We start from the raw sequence: 20731 nt of genomic DNA, 5'->3' as shown, positions 1-20731 counted from the left end.
CACTGAATAGTTTACTGAAAAAGATCCATTTATATAAAGCAGTATGCTGCACTGAAAAGGAAAAGGAGACAGTGTGAGAGGATGCAAAAGAGGGAGACAGTGAGCCAGCTTGAGCCAGTGACAGCCCTGTTTTGTTAGTTAATAGAGAAACAAAGATCAGAAATGAATGAGGCTCGAGTTCAGTTGAGTGTCGCACTCGTGCTTTTATAGCACATTAGTAGTTTGAATTATGACGCGTCTCATCAGCGCCCTGACCTGTGAGGAGTGCGCTTTCCGGAGAAAGGGAAGATATAGAAAAGAGCAGAGGAGGATCCAAGACAGAATCCACATCATCGAAAGCAAAGTGACCTCAGAGAGATTCGTGCACAAAACTGCATCTTCAGCCTAGAAGGTGGAGCTAAAAGAGAGGGCGTGTGTGTGTGTGTGGGCATGTGAAGGACCGGCGCAGCACGCACAGCCAATCGGAAACAGGGATTCAGGTTCACTGCCAAGTTTACTGGGTCAAAACAGATGTGAGAAGAAGGACGCAGCACATGAGATAGAGGAAGGGAGGAGAAAAAAGGGAGTTGGGCTTAGTCAGGAGTGTCTGTGAGTACCAGTCGCAAGATTTCCTACAAACACGATTTCTCTGTTTGCACAATGTTTCTGTTGATCAGTTTTCTCCCTGTCTTCTTTATCATGACCTCTCTCAATATCACATTTTGCCCTTTTATTCCTCTTTGATTGAATGTTTTGCATTTAAATCCATCCCCCTCTTATGTTTATTACCACCTTTCCACTGTTTTCTTATTCTTTACCCATATTATTTTCTTTACTTCTTCACAGCTCATTCTGACGCACTGATGGTTTTCATTCTCTACAGTATTCGCGCAACTTTGTTTTTCACTTCTGCTTTTTTTCCCCTACTAGGTTCTTCCACTTTTTTATGTTGTTGTGGTTTTAGACAGCCAGCAGCATAAATGCACCTGTCACCCACCTGTCAGTATTTGATATGTCAGGGAAAAGAGAAAAAAAGGCGCAGTAATGTCTGCAAGATGAGTCACTTTGTCGACATTTTTTAAAAAGTTTTTATGAGGAGTAAATGTGCATGGGACTAATTTGTTGGGTACACCAACTGAAAAAGGTGCTCTGTTTTTTAAAAAACACGGCTCAGGAAAAGAAAAGTAGATCAAACAGAGAGATACTGCACGGGAAACTAAAGAAACCAGAGAGAGATAGAGATCAAGAGTCAGAAAGAGAGACTCTGAGAAACACAGAGAGGAAATAATGATAGGTTGAGGCAGCCGGAAGATAAGAATGAAATGTGAAACAGAGGCTTGATTGGGATGAAAATTAGACGACACAAATGAGACAGAGAGGAAGAGACAGGATACGCAACACAAACGCTGCGCACATTCCTTCAGAAACGATTTAGCCGTATTTGCCACATAACGCAGTCTGAAGTTCTTCTCCACCATATGCTTGTCCCATTCCCTTGATTTCGCATGCAAGCAGTGCCGTGGCTATAATTTAAGAATAATTTGTTCCTGCTGTTTCATATGCCTCCATCTTATTGCTACCCATATGCCCAAGCAGCGTGGCATTCAGTTTACATACAGCATGCCTCTTTTTTTTCCCCCAACATCTCTATCAGATAACATTCAGCACAATCGCACTGGATATTGGACTGGCTAGCCTTTTCTCTCACAGCACAATGCTTTTCTGATTACCATCAGAGGCAATATAGGGCACTGCAATTCACTTGCAAATGCAGCATGTATAAGACCGCATTATGCTTTTATTGGCAACTGAAAACATTTCTAATATAAGGACAGACGCAGGGGGAAGAAAAAGGAGGCACTGTGCTGGATGCAACCTTCAATAATACAATTTTGTGTTCAGCAACAGTAGAAGACTCCCTCCTGTGCTGTACATATTCTGCACCGGCCTGTCAAACTGGCTTTTATTATGAGACAGTGAGAAAGAGAGCATCTGAGACAGCAGGAGCAATTACAGTATTATTTGGGGTTTGGTTATTTCCTGGCACCCTGTGTGTGTTTAAGGAGACATGCAAGCAAGTGTATGTGGTGGTGGGGTTTTGTCCTGTGTCGTTTGCCACATATTCTTTGGATTCACTTAGATAAACAGGAAGTGTGGGGGTTTCCTAAGTTCATGATACACAGGCAACATCTGGAATATTGGATGGACAACAGTGTTGGTATTTTTCCATTTTCTTTCTTTGAATGTTTGTCTCAGTTTTGTTCCATACATCCAGCCTTTATATCTTCAAGTCAATAACAAACAATTTTCTTCACTGTGTACAGGTGGGGGAAGAAAAGCCATTAACATAGGGATATGTTGAAATCAGCTTTTTGTCTACAATCTTTGCATGTGCACTCTGAGTTTATGGTATTCAGTGTTTAAATACATAACGGGTTTACTACTATTCTGCCACAAAACAGACATTTGTGAGTAGAACATGAACCTACAAGGGCTAATGAGGCTTCATCGCATATGGCTGGTTATTAAACTCTCTATGTTAACTCACCTGTTGTTTGGCAGAACTATTCTGGATTCTGCTGAACTGTCAGGTTGAGACATTTTGGTCAATATCTGATTTCCATTGTCTTCCAACAAGCATGATTCTCAGATTTTACTGACTTTTTTGTATTTAATTAACTTAGAAAGTCCAGGAAGCTGGCTTTTCACATCTGTTTATATTCCAGATTTAAGAGAGGTGTCATAATTTAGTTATCGTTTTCTCAGTAAACTTGCTTTTTGGATCATGCCACACATTTTGGAGATATGATGCTGGAGAGACTGTCAGCACTGGGTTACTGTATTGTAGTGATGAGTGTTGTACAGCAGTGACTGAAGGCTAGAGTGCAGCAGAATCCAACAGTTGTAAAATGAAAGTGGAATTATTGATATGTTCATGTCAATAACAACAATGGGCTTAATATACAGATCCTAGTGTCAGAAGAAAGTAGCATGTGACCACACCATGTAACCTTATAAAAGATGTCTTGATAGTTGCACATATTTTTTGGTTGTAAGCTAAATTAGGTGACCTAAATTAGAACCCTCTTGTCATGTATCACCAAAATGTATAAACATTTATTTAGACAGCGGCGCTAAATGTTATTAGGAGCACAGTCACTGGCTGAGAGAAACAGAGAGCAGTGACAATGGCAAAAGCCAGCAGTTAGAGGCTGGAAACGTGGGTCAAATAAAACATAACAAGCTGAGTCAGTTCCCTGCAGTAATGGTACAATCGTCATTATTCTTTTTCTGCTCTAAAGATTTATTTTCAGTTTAGTAGGGAAAGAAATCATCAGGCCTCTAACAAACATATCACATTTATCTGACTTCAGAGGTCATGGAGGATAAGCAGCGCGGTGGCACTGAAGCACTATTGACCACAGTCAAACATGTTAAAACAAAATGGCTTGAAGTCCTATATGGGTCAAGTTACTCATTGTCTTCAGGAGTGGGATTAAATATCCCATCATCCCCCTTTTTACTAACTTACTAATCTTACCTATACTGTTGAAGACGTAAAGCATGAACAAAATAATACACATATTCTCTCATAATTTCCCAGAAACTTTTAACTGTCTTCCCAACAGTTATGACTACCATCCAGGGTGAAGGGACTGTCAAGCACACTAATGATACCAAAGAGTTCAGTGCCACAGATGTAAGTCAATGGAAAATTATGGCTGTGTTCCAGATGGATTTAAGCTGTGACACATTGTTTGATGTTTTGGCTCCCTACTGTTATTACTTTACTGAATATGAAATGACACAGTAATTATGAGGTAAAAGACTGGCAGCTTTAATTAAAGGTTATATTCAGCCATATGGAGTGAACAATTAAATAACTAATGTCATTTCACATTAAGGGTAATTAAAACATCAAACAACATGTCACTGTCCTGATACTTAGAATAAAAGAGAATAAACCAAAAAGTAAGCGCAGAACAGCAAAATGACTTTTACCCTGTGAAATTCAGACTGTGACTTGTTGATTGATAGTGATGCCTTACAGCAAGGCAAAGTTTAAGAGCAATGTTAAGTCTGATGGCACAAACGTAGATAGAAAAAAAACCATGATTCTATCACTGCAAAACACAACATGGAAGACACAGTAACAGCTTTTTATAGTCCCACATAATGTGATATGACACAGCATTATGTAACACACCATGTCACACTCGATCTAATGAATCACGTGGAGAAAGGAAACGGAAGAATGTTAAGGTCAAATGTGAGTTAATTACACTTATCATTATTCCAGGTATGCATGTTGATATTATTACAACCTGTTCCCACACATTTACATAAATAATCCTAAAAATACAATATGTTTATACAGAAATAGCAGGTTGTATTGTTGACCACCTGTCTTTTTTAACTACAATACTACAATACCAAGTGGTGGCTTGTTGCTCAGCAGGCTAACACACATATATACTGTGCATACATACCAATCTTGGCTCCAAACTTCTTCTCCACTCTTTCCAAGAGCAATCCTGTCATTACTCACCCATCACTGTGATATTTATAACAGCATGTTCCAGCAGATTGGAAGCACACGTATACAGAGGGCCAAGCTGAGCTGGAGGCAGCCTAGAAGCAGACTAGATCAGAGCTATTTAAAAAAGGATAATTCTATAAGGTGTCTGTAGTTCAATTAGAGAGTCTTAAGAGGCAGGACAAGACCCTGCAGCATGCAGCACAGCAAGCATGTTTTTCCTAAGGTTAACACAGTTAGTTCAATCACAGACCTGAACTTCTCTTATTCATATCACCCAATGCAAGTCATTCAATGCAAGTCACGAGTGAAACTGAAGGAGACCACATTTAACAATCATCAAACTAATTTGCTTTTGAAATTTGCACCCTGCATCAGTTACCAGGTGATATATGTTATGTATACAGTATATCACTTATATGTTAGTTATAAACCATGAACCAGCTTTTGTATGAAATAATTCATATTTGCATCTACAGCTACTGGACAGTAAATCCAAGGAAGTGCAGAAGGTCAAACTCTAATCACAACACTAAACTTTAAGATACTAATTTACACATTGCACATGTTTGCACTGAGACTGGCTTATCGCAGTATTGTGTTTCTTAAAGTGCTTATTATGCCAATTAAATTCAGTTTGCATACAAACTAATAAGATGTACGCTTTAGCAGCCCTGGATGAAAAAGATTATTTTTTTCACCATCTGTAACACACAAATTAAAGAGCTTACTTTCAATTATTTGGACATCATCCATCCATGACTGAATAAATAAATAAAAAAAGGCAGTCCTTGATAAATTAATTTATAATGTGGTAGTTCAGTTTGTGGTAGAGCCAAATATTGTGCTGGTGAAAATACTATTAAGAAGTTTTTTGTTTTTTCTTATAAGGATAACACTTTTGACTTGATTGATTGAACAGACTGGTTAAAATATTAATACCAATGAGCCGAAGAGGGGCTAAAAAGTAAGTGTGCGCTGTACTTCAGGAAGCCAAATAGGAAATACTGAAGGTTGCACTGTATACTGAATAACCCAAAAATAACGTCAAGGATTTTTATTAATATTTATTTCAAGAATACAATAAACCACTGTAAAACATGACATTTGAACTTCATGTATGGTATCATCTCCCTAACGTCTCTCGTCACGTTTATTTATTGAGTTATAGTCTGTGATATTCAAAGTTTCTTGATAAGAAAACCAGAGAGCATGAGACGAGTCCAAGCTTCTCTGTGTTCGGTTTCAGCTGAACATGGAGGTCAAGAGTGATGCTGACAGGATGTTGGCAGGGAAGAATAAGACGATGGATCAAATCGAGAGCAATAGCCAAGGGGTGATTGACTCCATACAGAGCACCCTGAACAGTGAGGAGCAAGAATGGTGCTGTGAGGATCAAGAAGAAGATAGAGGGAGACATGAATGAGATGAAGATTTAACTGAGCCAAGCCAATTGCCAGACTGTGTAGATCCAGAAAGAGCTCAGAGAGGATTATACACCATTCATGCAGACGAGCTGTAGCCAAAATGCAACAGCAATGCTCAGCTCAACTAATATACATTAATGGCATTTCAATTGCAGATAAGCAACTTGTTTTTGTTGTTTGTTTCTTTTAAAGCTCTTTTGTGCAGAGAAGAACGGGTTGTTTATGATTCCAGCTGTGTCATAACCAGCTTTGTGTTCAAATACTACAACATTTATTCATTATGAGAACAGTTTTTTAACTTATGAGATGGCAAGTATAGAGGTAGCTGAGTCTTTATCATCTTTGTAGCATCAGTACATGGATTAAATAAAGGAGAACCTTAAGAGGGAATGCTGAGGTCAGGATAATGGATGGCTGGATGGGCCTGGTATATGCTGGCACTAGAATGTACAGCCTGAGCTGGAGGGAGCTCAGAAGACAGCATTAATCATTGAGTTTGTTATTTCCCAAGTGAATTCAGATTCTGTATTCATAATGCCCAAGCTCTGGGTAACTTTACATTCATCTGGTGCATGCTTTTGTCCAAAGTAACTTAAAATAAATGCATTCGTTTCATCCACTCTTTAGATGTAAAGTATTGATTCAAAGTGAATTACGCCCTTGTGTTAAAGTCTTTTGGCCTATATGTAGCAACAGCAGATGTGCATGGTTTCAGTCATCAGGATGTAGAGGTGATAAATAAAAAGAGAACACACCGCTGGAAAGTTCAATGGTGCTGTTAAAATTGCCATGTTATTCACAGCTCTTGCTACTGTGCACGAAACAGTCTCCTGGAAACAGAGAAGTGATTTTGATGCCAATCTTGTTGTCACATAGTGGGTGACCATTGGGCCAAAATTTTCAAAAAGCAGAGCAATCATCTAAAGCAGTGGAGTTTTCACTTAGACACAGCGGAAATTGAGCCGCACCAGTGGCACTAAACTGCACAGGTTGATTATGGGCTTGACTTTCAATTACGTGACTTCAACTAAGTGGAATGATTTACATGATCTTAACTCTCCAAGCCCAAATTTCAGCATTATGGCCTGATGGGCTACAGCAGACACCTGCAACAGCACACAGGTAGTGATGAAAATTGCCTTCGGGCTGCACTGTAGGAGCAAACAACAGAGGAAGCATCTATTTCTTATGTATCAGTGGCAGGTACACACACAGACACCCACACACGCGCGGCGCACAAAAATACCGACATTGATTTGCACACATGCACACTACTCAGGTACACACACGGCTCAATAGGTGGTCTGACAGAAGTGGTTTATTGTGCATGAATGCTCCTCAAATTTCACTGTGTTGCATCAGCCAGCCAACTGTGTTTTGCTAAATTAGTTTGCCCTTGTTTCCTAGAACAAATGAAGCAGCGTAAATGGCACTTAGATCTCACATTTAAAGTGAAACATAGCTGTGCAAAATGTATAAATATATGTTCTTCCAGTTTGGTTTAATACCTAGATTTTGTAGTTATTTTACTGAAAAAAAATCGCAAGCTACAGAGCTACAGTGAAAATCCATTGAAAATTTTAGAATGATATCATGATTTCATAGTTTCTCCAAAAGTATAATTATGCAAATATGGTGATGAGGCTTTCGAGCACAGTCAGTCTCTGACACTCGCGTGGTTTGTTGGACTAATTAAATGATTAATCTTTTCATTACTCATTCATTTATTTGTTCATCTGTTTACCCGTTCCATAAGCCATTCATTGAATCGCATAATGTGATACAATTCGCCATATATTAATTATATTTTTCATTGTTATTGTTTTTCATATCTCACTGCAGATTGGGCCATTTGGCATTTGTCAGTTTTAAGCTGATACCTCAGGACATATTGTCTGCTTATGATCTTCTGACTGCTGAAATGTATTGCCTTGCACGAGGGTTGCGCATAATTTCCACACCAGCTATCTGTTATTCAGGCGTGTAAAAGTAATCACAAATTCTGTGGCGGCACGACAAATGCATGTTCTTGCGTGACTTATGGTGTCCAGCTGCCAGATCATGAGCGAGCAAAATGACCAGTCAGCAAACATGACAGCAGAATAACTGCAGTATTTGTAATGATTTGCTTTCTGGAGCATTAGCAGCAAGTTCAAAAACTTCTTTCCCCTTTTTTGTTTTTGTTTTTCCCTCCCCCCACACACAAGAGAACTGTATGAAATAAAACATAAACTCATCTAAGCAAGCTTCCCTCGCTACCGCAGGTGCATTTCGCGCCTCAAAAACACGTCTGCATCTGTGTATTTTATGAAAACATTCTTGTACTTGTGTGTAGGTGATAGCTGGAACACTGTAAATGTTTCATCATTCTTCCTTCCTCCATTATAAAAACATGTTTTCTTTCGCAAAAATCCAGCTGCTCGTGTGCGTGCTGTATACATGTGTACATATGCACAACACACACACACACACGTTCACACATGTGCATGCACTGCTGTCAGACCTGGTTTCCTCAGTGAAGATATCTTGTCTTTCATCACGGTAAAAGAGAACGTGCACAGGGCATAGTGACACTATCACATACACCCAACCCTGCTGGTATTTTTAGCTATTGAAAATCTTCTTTTTTTTTGTTGTTTTTTGTAGAATGAATGTGTCTGATACATGGTTTGGGTGGTGCTGTTCTTGCATTGTCTTTAATCTCATCTCATACTGGATGTTGTACTGAACGCTCTTTCTTCTTCAGCGCTTGGCTGTTTTGTTAGTCTGGTCTTGTCTGCGACGCTTTGGTTCCAGATTGTTGCTTTCAATTCTACTCTACTGCTATTCTATAGCAACACAAAGAAAAATGTGCACCACGTATTGTTACAGTTACATATACAGTGGCAGACTTCAACCTCCACCCCTTCATTAGTTATTTTTAACTCTGTGACAGTTTTTTCACCAGTCTTGTCTTTGAGACAGACTGATGCTAAGAGCTGTGATGATTTTTTTATTTTTTATTTTTTTGCTTCCTTGTGTCACTTCTCTTCTTTTTACTGGGCTGTATTTCATTCCTGTGTTGTCTGTTCTATTTTTAAGCTGCTCTGTTCTTTATTATTATTTTTCCTTTTTATTTGAGTCCACCCTTCTTTCCTATTACATGCTCTTCTGTTTCGCTGCTCCTGCTGTACCACATACATCTATTCAGTTCGATTCTATTCTGACCTTCCTGTTATTTGCTGCATTTTTAGTATCTCAGTATCAGGTGCAGTGAGTGACAGTTATTGGTCTGCTGTCAGTGGCTCAGGCTCAGGCGTTACCTCTCTTCAAGGCTGATCTCATTTCCTGCACACTTCCTCTGTGGGGTTAACGGCTGGCAGGCTCATACACATCCTGGCTGAGGTACATGGAGGGAAAATAACATAGGAGCCATTGTTGTCACAGGAGCTCACAAGGAGAAGATAACATGTGTACAATGACATTTTTCTACATAATTAAAGAGTAGGTAACAGGTGTTTATACAACTATGATGACAACAGTACTTCGTTAATTGTCCCCTGAAATCTTTCATCTAAACCCTGTTTTCCACTTACTCTTCTTAAAATGGAAGTTCTTTAAAGTGGCTTTATGAATACATACAGTATCTCATGACCGGTGCATTCTAAGGTTAAAATGTAATTAAAGTTATTTGTAGTGTGCTAAAATAGATTAACTAGAACTCATGGTGAATCTAGAAAAAAAGAAACCAGAAAGTCTAATTTTGTTTGCATTAATGGATTAAAAGGCCTTTTCAGTCAAATTTCTTATTGTTGTTTGTTTTGCTGCACAGCAGCGTGTCTGCAGCTGAAAGAATGGTGAAAAGCAGAAGGATGATGCTCCATTAAAAACGGAAGAAATGTTTTTGATAATATCTGTTGATGAAAATAGTTTAAATGTGTTTATATTTGTAGAGGATTCGGAGAAACAGTGATGCTTCTATTTTAGCAGAAAAGTTATTTGCACTCTCTTTTTATTCATTGAGAAAATAAATGTTTTTTTTTTGTTTTTTTTCTGTGATTCTATGTTTCAAGCATGATTCGTGATCCAGAGAGCAGCTTGCAGGAATAAGGCCATATGTTGGACAGAGCTGAACGCAGCTTTATTCCCTCTTAGGAAATCTGTTTCTCTATGTCTGATAGAATGAGTGTGAAGTCGGGCCAGACTGACAGAAAGTATGACAAACTGGCCAAGAAAATAATGAAGTCATTTTACCTGGCACGTCAAATGAATCTCTGTGAATCACAAATGATTTATTAAATACTTTATATAATGAAATTCAACTCCATTCAGTTCCGACTAAATGGCATTCACAGACATTCAAGTAAAATCATTTTACCTACCATTCAATTTCATGCACAGGATCATTTTGACTCACTTTCAATCAACACAATGTGTAATTCAAATATTTATGCTCACTTGTGAGGGTTGTTAAAGGAAAACTCAACTCCGACCTCAGTCACTTTTAGGTAATATATCATCAGCACTGTGCATGGTGCAATATACCATTTGCACTGTAATGGTGTGTTCTAAAGTGTTTGATTTTCCTGTCTGGTAGACTAAGAGGGGGCCCAGGGTAGAGGGAGAGGAAGTGTGATAAACTGTTCATGGAAAAAATAGGGTGTCCTCGTCTGACCACTATAGCTGGTGTCAGTAACCACAGAAAAAGATAGCAGACATGGGGCCCTCGAAACTAAACTTTGTGAGGGTGTGATAGGCTTAGACCAGATCTGGTGATTTGAATGCCCTACACTGTCTTACATTGCAAACTACTTTCTCGTGGAAATGCATACTGCTGCCAGAACGAATCTAAAGTTGCTTTTCATCTTAAAAAGGTTGCTTCTGTCATTACAGGGTAAACCGAACCTGAAAATGAAGGATGTAACTATAAACATGTTCTAAAAGGAAGCCTAAGAAACCATTTACTTTATGACTTAAACATTGTATCTATGAAAAAATGTTGCCAAAGTCAGGACTCGTGTTTTCATTGGTCTGTTGAGTAACCATTAATGGTCTTTATATAGCATTAAATGGCCTAGATTTTCTACAGAACAATACAACATTCATTAATAATCTGTGTTGCAATGGTAAAAGTGGAATTGCAGCACATATATTGTCACAGGATAGCATTATAGTTTGGGCACATTTCTCCATGGCTTTACATATTGTATGAAGACATGTCCTTAATGCTGCCTTGGTTCCCTTATGACTAAATTGTTGTCATTATTTCAACATATACTATGCACATATTGCACATGAAAAAGGTCCACAAGGCTAACAATGCAAAACCTTAGATACATGCTTTTAGCTCTGGAACATGAGACAGTATACATTATGGAGAAGCTATACTCTGTAAAGAACAACATGTACCATGTTGTGGATGGAAATGTAGACAACAAATTAACAGCAATGTTAAAACACATTCTATATGGTAATTTGTCAATATTACATAATTTGGTACAATCTCGTTTATTTTACAGACATCAACAGCACAGTGGGGAAAGAACGGTCATAACTGTCACACACATACTAACACTTTTACAGTATAATTTAAGATCCCATATAGACATATTCAATCATTCTAATTTAAACACCAGTGCCACCAGATGTTGTTAATATACTAAAAGTTACACTTGAGTTGCAGTCAGAGAAACTGTAATGTTTGACACTTAGATGTTACCTTTTATAATGCAATTATAGTGTACACATAATTTAACTAAACAGCCTTGAACATACTCATTAAGATTAATGTTTTCTCTCCTGTGTTGTTTTTTTTTTCCATCATGTTCTCTTCTTTATCTTCACCTTTCTCTTGTGTCTCTTTGCACTTCTGGAATAATACACATAGAAAGAACAATACATGTTAAATGTAAACATAGACATTTGTAGTACAATGCAAACAGTAGCAGAAACTGATGTAATTATCGGATTTCACTGCTGATGAGTGTGTGGTGGTGGCCCACTATGCTGTTATACGGTACGTCTTTCTTTCTTAGCTTTAGTTAGCAAACGAGGAGCAGTGTTGAGGATTGTAGGACAGCTGTGACGGCCGAGTGGTTAAGGCGTTGGACTTGAAATCCAATGGGGGTCTCCCTACGCAAGTGCAAACCCTGCTCACAGCGATGTTTTAAGGGCGGCAGCAGCCCAGGTGGTACAGCAGTCATCTAAGAACCACAGGGTGAGTGGTTTGATTCCCTGTTCCTCCTGGCTACTTGCCGAGGTGTCTTTGACAGGCCATGGACCATGACATGGCCATGTAGTAGCACCGATATGTACAGTCTGGCAGCTGTCCAACCGCAATTTCCCCAAGGGGATCAATAAAGTATTTATAATTATTATTATAAAAAAAAAAAACATAGTCCCAGTCAAGTCAGATGACTTTGCCGGTTTCGAAAATGGCTATGTAAGAGGAGTGCATTGTGAGCATGTATGAGTTTGCAAAGCTGGTTCTCACTGCCTGCCACTCATATTTAGCTTACAGAGAAAAATGTTCTTCTGCACACAGGACCAATCAGAGTAGTGGCAGTACAGTGTTGGTTATAGCGCCCCTGTTGGGAAAACAAAAAACTACACTTCGATACACTTTGGTCGATTTTGGATAACACATTTTAACACATGTACAGTGCGCCTCAAATCTTCCTTGTGTAATTGGAGGTTTTCGCGTGTGCCTTAGCCATATTTGCCTGCCTAGAAGTAACGTCTAATATGAATATAGACCGTAAGCAAAGGACATGCACACAGCGAATAATAGAGGGTACGATTGCACAAGATCTTTGCTACATGTCAGTGTACTGTGTCTCTGGTGTGTGTTCTGATCTTTCACTTGCAGTCAGTTTACTCTCTAGTCAAAGGCAAAACAATAAAGACATATTGACAGTCTCTAACATATTAGATAGAAAACTAGAAAACTCTAGTTGACCTCAGACCCTTGACTTTACTGCTTTAAAGGTTATTACAGATTTATTCCCATTGCTCCAAAGGCCATTATCAATAGACAGAACTGAGGAAATACATTAGGACATTTTCTATTCTGGGAAACTCCACATCAGATCTTTCTTCAGCCTTTTTTTAAAGTAGAAGCTGAAGCCCAAGTCTGAGTGTCTATGCAAAATGAAACAGGCATCATAAATCAGCACTCTTTAATACTATATCATTAAACAAGAACTGACATATAAAGCACTAGTTGTCTATATTGTCCCCCGGGGGTATGTGTGCTTTGCACTGTCAGGCTGTCTGTCTGCCAACATGTCAGTCTGACAGACTTCACATCTGGATCACCATTATTATGGCAATCACAACATTTAACAGGGGAGAGTATTTTAGGCACAATTACACAATATTACACAATATCCAAAATGGTGTCACTGTCTCTAAACTCCAACTACAGTTGAAATGAAAACGTTAGTATAAGTATTAAAGTGTAGAAGTAATTAAACTTTATATGTAGACGACATATTGTAATTTTTTTTGTTTGGGACAGCGATTAAACACAATTACCCACCAGACTGTATATCTCAAATGTCTGTCGCTCCAATTATGTCACTGTGTGTCATCCAACAGTGAATTCGCCACTCATGACTCACCATGACAAATTTCAACACACACACACACAGACACACACACACACACACACACACAGACACACACACACACACACACACACAGACACACACACACACACACACACACACACACACACACACACACTCAGCCTCAAAATCTTATCAAATGCATGATCCTCAGTTTTTTACAAAAGGTTTTAACAGGGTACACAACAATATGTCTGCCTGGTCATCTCTGTACAATACTTGTCATCATGTCCACGGCCACGTGAGACCTTAAAAAGATGAACACATAGTTTCGCACTCATTTCTCCAAACAAGCAAAAACAAAATGAGTCACCAATTAATACAACAACCCAGTCAACTCAGACAAAGACGAGGTGGAAGCAGAAGAAAAAAAGAGGGGCAGTGGAGAAAAGAGAGGCATTGTGAGAGGAGAGTGAAAAAAAACCCCTAAACAAATTAAATCACGTCCCTATCCTGCCTCTCCCCCCTCGCTCACTTACTGTCTTCATCTACCTCCTTGTTTTTTTTTTCATTCCCTTGTTCTTGCTCTTTCATTGTCAACTCATTTTGCTGCCTCACTCTCTCTCTCTCCACCCCCCCCCCCCCCTTTCCATTCCTTCTGTCAGTCTCTGTCCTTCTTTCCATGAGCAGACAAGCAGAGACAGGGAGATTGTTGTTGTGCTTGCAGTCTGACACTATCAGCTCATAAATCCCCGTCAACAGCTTGTATGTCTCCTCTCCTCTTGTCTCCTACCTCCCTCTCTCCACTGGTGAAGGAGTGGAGGAACCCAATAACCTGCCAGTGAGGGTTTGACTGGCACAACCACACAGATCCACATAAACATAGATAGATAGATAGATGGATAGATAGATAGATAGATAGATAGATAGATAGATAGATAGATAGATAGATAGATAGATAGATAGATGCCGTCTTCCTGTGATTCCCCCATCTCCCTCCCTCCCTCTCTTCCTCCCTGTCTGTCTTTCTTTCCCTCAGGCAATGTTTGCCAGCAGACAGTCGTCACTGACAAGCACTTCCTGTGGTTGGGGGTAAACACCTGGGTAATGAGGCCATGGCGCACAACCCTAAAAAAAACAAAAAAAAACAAAACAAAATCACCCTACCAAGGTTTACAGCCCACGCTCACTGCACATGAGGATGTATGTATAGTGTAGACACACAATCAGGTCACGCAGGCACATATGGGAACACACACACACACAGACACACTCATGCATTCATGCAAACACATAAAAATCCTGCAGAAACACAAGCACAGACATGCATGCACACTGTACGCCTGGCTCAGACTGCTAAACAAGCAGTGAGGCAAGCCAGCCGTGTCAGCTGAGACTCAAGAGTCAGCCTGACTGCAGTCTTAAAGGCACGCTGCAGTGAGTTCAGGTGAAGGGGAACGAACTGAAGTCAAGCTGCTTTTATTCCTTCACCGTCACTAATAGTTTACTCTCCAAACTTAGAAACATATCCCACTCCAAGACTTGTCAGCGAGAAACTCACTTTGCACCATTTGCTGGATGTCTAAAATGCTGACTGACTGCAGTCTAAAGCTGCGCCGCGGTGAGATTTGAGAGCTGCTGCAGTGAAGTGTAGAGCTGTCAATCCGCCGGCAGTGTCACTAACACTGTATGTCAGTGTAAGATTTTCTGTCTTTGCGAACTGATGAACCGCAAGGGGTGTACCACTGACCCTCGCTCATTTTACGACACTCAAATGGCGATTAGTGTATAAATGACATATAGAATAAGGTCCTAATGGTCTCTTTTAAACATGCCTCTCATGTCATAACTGACTGTAGTGTGAAGATAAGTGCATGAACAAAGCTGCACAGCATATACACACTTGTTCAGAGCGGATGACAGTATGAGTTATTTCTCCAGACTATTTATTTTTGAAAGGCTGCAGGACCAGGAGAACACTTGGCTCTCACTTGTCTTTGATGTCTCAAAATATTGTGTGTGTATCAAAGTCCCAAGATTGTTCTGTGTCAAAAGAACTAGAGTGCAAGTGATTCACTCAAGAATCATCTTTTTGTGCTATCTCTGGAAAATGCCGAGCAACCTGCATGGGTCATAAGAAAAACAGGGAAGCCTAAGGTGAATCATCAGCCCTGTCGGACAAGCAGAGCTTAGCAAAGCCTGTGAAAGCTTTTAATTTTGTATTTATGTCCAAAGGACATCACACAAAGTATTATTAACTTTGCAAAAAACATTTTATATGGTGTTCAACTTGGCAATGTATAAGTTAAGTGGGAGTGACCGATCTACATATGTCTGTATATATGTGTGTGTGTGTGTGTGTACATGTGGGGGGGCCCACACACATCTTTGTGCGCAAAAGGAAATGGCTGACAGTGAAAAATGTGACCAATTCTAATTTTAATTGCCAATGAAGAAAAAAAAAAAAGGCCTCAATATTTATGGGTTCTGTTCAGATGAACAGCAGAGAAGGGTTTAAGCATGAAAGCATATTCCTTATCACAATTAAAAAGTGCTTTAACGTGACTGCAACCCTTTGAAGTTAGATTAGTGGTAATATTGGAAAGATCGGCTCTGGCTTCGAACAATGGGAACTGAATGGGGAAAAAGACATGATTTAGCAGAGCCAAAGGTAATGCTTCCCTTTCGCGGGCTCACTTTTTTTTTTTTCTTTGAATTAGCCTCATGCTATTTTTTGATAGATTTTATTGTGCGTCTTTCTTTTCAACATGGAATTAGTTCATACGTACATGCAGAAAATATGCTTGCAGTCCAACTTAGGGATTTGATTGAGGGGAACCAAAGAAAAGAAGACAAAAAAAAAAACAAAAAACTCTACATCAGGAACTCCCTGAAAGTGAGTTCAGTACAAATGTCTTAATGGTAAGTGTCTGAAATCATATAGGAGCTGTGTGTGCCAGCTATACAGTGCGAAAGAGACACTTCCACACAAACAAGTGACTGTGGACTTGTGGGTCAAAATTCCCATCATTATAAGAAAAAAATGCCATTCAGCTAGTCCTTACATAAGGACATAGAAACCCATGGGAAGACACAGGGCTGCAACTGAGAGCTCTGTAATTAGAGAGAAAGAGACAGACAGACAGAGAGAGAAAGAGAGAGAGAGAGAGAGAGAGAGAGAGAGAGAGAGAGAGAGAGATTAACCCCAGGCACAGAGACAGGAAGATAGAGCGAGAAGAGGTGACAAGGTTGAAAAACATCCTCCCGTGTTAACCTGAAAGAGGAAAAGGAGGCGAACAAGGAGGGCAAAACAGCAAGCAGCAGAGCAGCTGCTGAGGATTTACATGCTGTAAATTATTCATGTAATCATCTGTAGGACCACCAATTCAGAGAGAGATGGAGACACAGACAATAAGGGGGGGGGGGGGGGGGGAGGAAAGACAGATTGAAATAGAGACATGTGCAAAGACAGACAGGTATTGTAAGCTGTGATAGACAGCATAGAAAGAATGTAGCCTTTCTCCTCTGAGTCACTCTCGATCATCCATTGACTTTTACTCTGCCACACCTACACGAAACAGTAACTGTGCTAACCTGCATGTGTTATTCACAGGTTACGAACACACACACACACACACACACACACACACACACACCTCCAGAACCGCGCTTCCAGATTATGAATGACACATGGAGTGCAGGATTATAAAGTGGATTGGTTAGACTCAACAGACTAAACTGTATTAATCTTGTTTGTGTACAATACTACCGGGATCTTGAACTTTGCTGACAATGAAAAAATGTATTTTTTGTATTTGTATTCAAGGGACCCTCTAATATATTCGTTTATTAGCAGTGTTTCCCAGTCTAGTCCAGCACTGTAGTAAGTAAGAGTCCATGAGCAGGCTGAGTGACAACACTGACCTTCTGTTAAAAGCAATCGTGTCATGGTGCTGCTGTTTCTGTCTAAAATATATTGATCACATTTCAGCGAGGTACAGTGTGGTGTGCAGACAATGGTGCGCTTTGGCTTCTACTACAGCGGCAAGAAAAAAGTAAGTGAATTTCATAGTTTTCTGCATTCATTTGTCATAAAATGTGATCTGATCTTCATCTACAAAGAGAATATTAACAAATATAATGTGCCTAAAACAATAACACAAACAAAAATCTGAACTTTGAATAATGACCGTTGAATTTGTGTTCTTACTTTAGGCAAATTATAGTCGAGTTGTATGATTTTATGACAAATTAATGCAGAAAACCATGAAATTCCTTGCTACGGTATATGTCCTGGCATATCGCACATGCACAAACCAACTGTGTGAAAACAACCTAATAATGTATTTACATACTGTAGCTTCATACATTATGCTCGATACAAATAATCCCTATAGACAATATTGTGAATATCATCTTGGGACCTGAACTGATATAGAACAGGAACAGCAATTACATATAACTATAGCTCACAGCGTTTCACAGCACAAGTTTTATTTTTAGTATTTAGGTTGATTAAATGCCTGGCATGAAAACACAGAACCTTACTTAATGTATGTTATCACCTTTCCTGCTAAATTAATCATACTGTCTTATTATATTATATTGTTTACTTATCTGCTTGCATGGATTAACAACGAAAACAAACACAAGAAAATTTTCATGCATATATAAAAAAGAAAAAAAAAGGTTCACAAAAATAAAAGTAATACATTGAGATTTTTCCAGCAGCTGTATGATCTGGTTATTTTCTGCTTCCTAAATAATGTTCACCACTTGTCTTACTCTTCATTTTTCCCCTGTCACGCTTCACTGTTAACTATGGTCTACAGAATGCATCAGCTGTACCACATAAAAAATAAAAATAATGACTTTATTGCACTCATTGCACTCTTTGTGCGCTTCAGTTATACACTCTGACGCCCAAGAGCTTTTTGAGAAGATGCTGATCCACAAATTCCCATGGGTTTTGGTGGAGTGGATGGGAGCCAGTGGAAATTGCAAACAAACACTAGAGCTGCTGTGTCTGATGCGAGCACAAACAACCTCAAAGACCTCATTCTCACACATCACATCTGTGCGTGCGATTGCGCATGTGTTCGGCTGTACGTGAAGCAAAGTGAGAGAAAGTGGGAGAAAGTGAGAAAGAGATTGTGTGTGTTTGTGTGTGTGTGTGTGTGTGTGTGTGTGTGTGTGTGTGTTTGTATGTGTGTGTGTTTGATTGTGAGGCCTAGAAGGCGTTTCAAAGGCATTACAGCATTAGATTTATGAGGGCATTCTCAGTAACACTGGCAATAAAACAAAGATCCCCAGCTCCTGTCAAAAGTTCATATTAGGTCTTATTGTGGCGAGAGAGAGAGAGAGAGAGTGAGACGGGGAGAGAGAGATAGAGATGATGAAGGGTAAAGAAGGAGGTGAGACTGGGGGACAAAAACAGAAAAGAAGAGAGACGTTGAGGAAAAGAAAGAGAGCAGCAGAAACAAACTGAAAACAATCTCAAAATGGGAGGAGAGAAACTTCTCACGACGGGCCGAAGGCGACAAAGGCCACAGACAACAATTCGAAAAGCAACTGAGTGAAACAGTTACCAACTCTCCCCTCCCCTCCCGTCTCTCCACCCCATGGTTTTAGTGGCCAAGCCCACGCCACATTATGGGTCCCTGGGTTCTTTATAATGGCTGGGTGTGTTCTGATCCCGCGCTAAAGTCATCTGCAGTTAAATCCCATTCCTAATTAGTGGTGGGAACCAGAAATGAAAAAAGGAACAAGCAGATCGGTGGAGGAACAATTAAACATCACTGAGGGAAAACAATATTTTCAAACAATATTTCACATCATGGGGTGTGATGGTGCCACATAAGGCGCATAGCACACACTCATGACGCTGTATCTCAATTCATGTGGCATGTTGTTTCTCTCTCTGGGATCTAACTAAAATTAAACTGTTTTTGGACATGGTAGACATTTTGGATTTAAGGAGGTATCTTAATGGAAGGTATCAGCTGGGTTTTAGATGGTGATAATGGTTGTCTTCAGAAATGTGTGGATGTGTGTAGAGAATTGTTTTGAAAATGTATTTTTAGAAAGCACTTCCATCCTATATACACTTCAAACAAACATTGCCATTCAAATCAAATTGGTGTGAAATGGTACCACATTATATACAATTATATATAGCACATTAGATGCAGTAATTTATTAATTGTATGATAACAGTCTGGGACGCCTGTGACTAAGACATCAGTCACTATTGGGGGGGAAAAAAACAAGAATTCAGGAAGTGAGAATTAAAAGTGCATCCCTATAATTTTACATATGTGACCTCTAAGAAACAACACATTTAATGAGTAATACTTGCCAATGAACACATTGGTATAAATAAGACTGAAACAGGAACACAAACATCCAAACTAACACTCTGTTTTAAATATGTTCAGTGGTAAATTTAGTTCTGGTAAAACTGTTATCATAGCCAGAGTTGATATATTAACAATATATGGAGTGAAACACGTTGGACAGCATCCATAACACCCTACTTTCTCTAAGAGCTGAGAAACTGCTTCTTGAAGTTGACTCGCATAGTTCTTTGCCATTTCTTTCTACACGACTCTCCTTCTGTCACAGGAAACTTCCTAGGTTGGGTTTCGTCTACTGTATGATTAATCAACTATGATTGAAGGTCAGAGAATGTGAAGGTCACTCAACTCGCAAAAGAAAAACATGTTAACGGTGGGAACTGATGGCAAATGGATTAGCTTTCGATTGAGTTTTTGTATGTTTGGTGCTCAGCCAGGTGCTGAACTTTACAGCATGTGCTTTCCCAGCACACGTTTGCAAGAGTCCATTGCCAGGAGCAGAAAGCTGCACAACCTGTAAATATCACATGACACATATCATAACATTTGAGCATGTGAAGTGTTCAAAAGACCGGCTCTAAGATCCAACAAGCCTTCATCACGGCATAGCATATGGACTGGAGCGGTGAGCCGATGCTTGATCTGAGCTGAAAGCGTGGATTTTAAATGAAAGGCAATAGAGTGCATGTTCACATGTATGGATCGCTGTTGACTTTTATGTAAACAAATCCCGTTACTTGGAAAAACCTGAGAAGTAAACAAATCCCTATAAAGTTTTTATCCAGTTCTTTTATTTCCCCCCTTATTCCCATGCCGCGCTCTCTTTTTCTGCCTGTCTGATCAGTTCCTCACTATGAAGTGATTTTCAAGGCGAAAAGTCCTGTT

The 20731-nt window shown here is 39.5% G+C and overlaps 1 long non-coding RNA gene and 1 other non-coding gene across 2 annotated transcripts in view; one reads left to right on the top strand and one right to left on the bottom strand.

Moving 5' to 3' along the window:
* Positions 1-10264: 10264 nt before the first annotated feature.
* Positions 10265-20731, bottom strand: part of LOC113171131 — an 86252-nt gene continuing 75785 nt past the window's right edge. The window contains exon 5 of the long non-coding RNA XR_003299677.1: positions 10265-11791. This is a non-coding gene — a long non-coding RNA (uncharacterized LOC113171131). The remainder of the gene's footprint in view (positions 11792-20731) is intronic.
* On the top strand, positions 12001-12083 carry trnas-uga. The gene has a single exon. It is a non-coding gene; the product is annotated as a tRNA-Ser (tRNA).

Source organism: Anabas testudineus, chromosome 16 (assembly GCF_900324465.2).
Source record: "Anabas testudineus chromosome 16, fAnaTes1.2, whole genome shotgun sequence".
NCBI lineage: Eukaryota > Metazoa > Chordata > Actinopteri > Anabantiformes > Anabantidae > Anabas > Anabas testudineus.
Note: the sequence above shows the minus strand (reverse complement) of the source record. Positions and strands in the feature narration are given on the sequence as shown.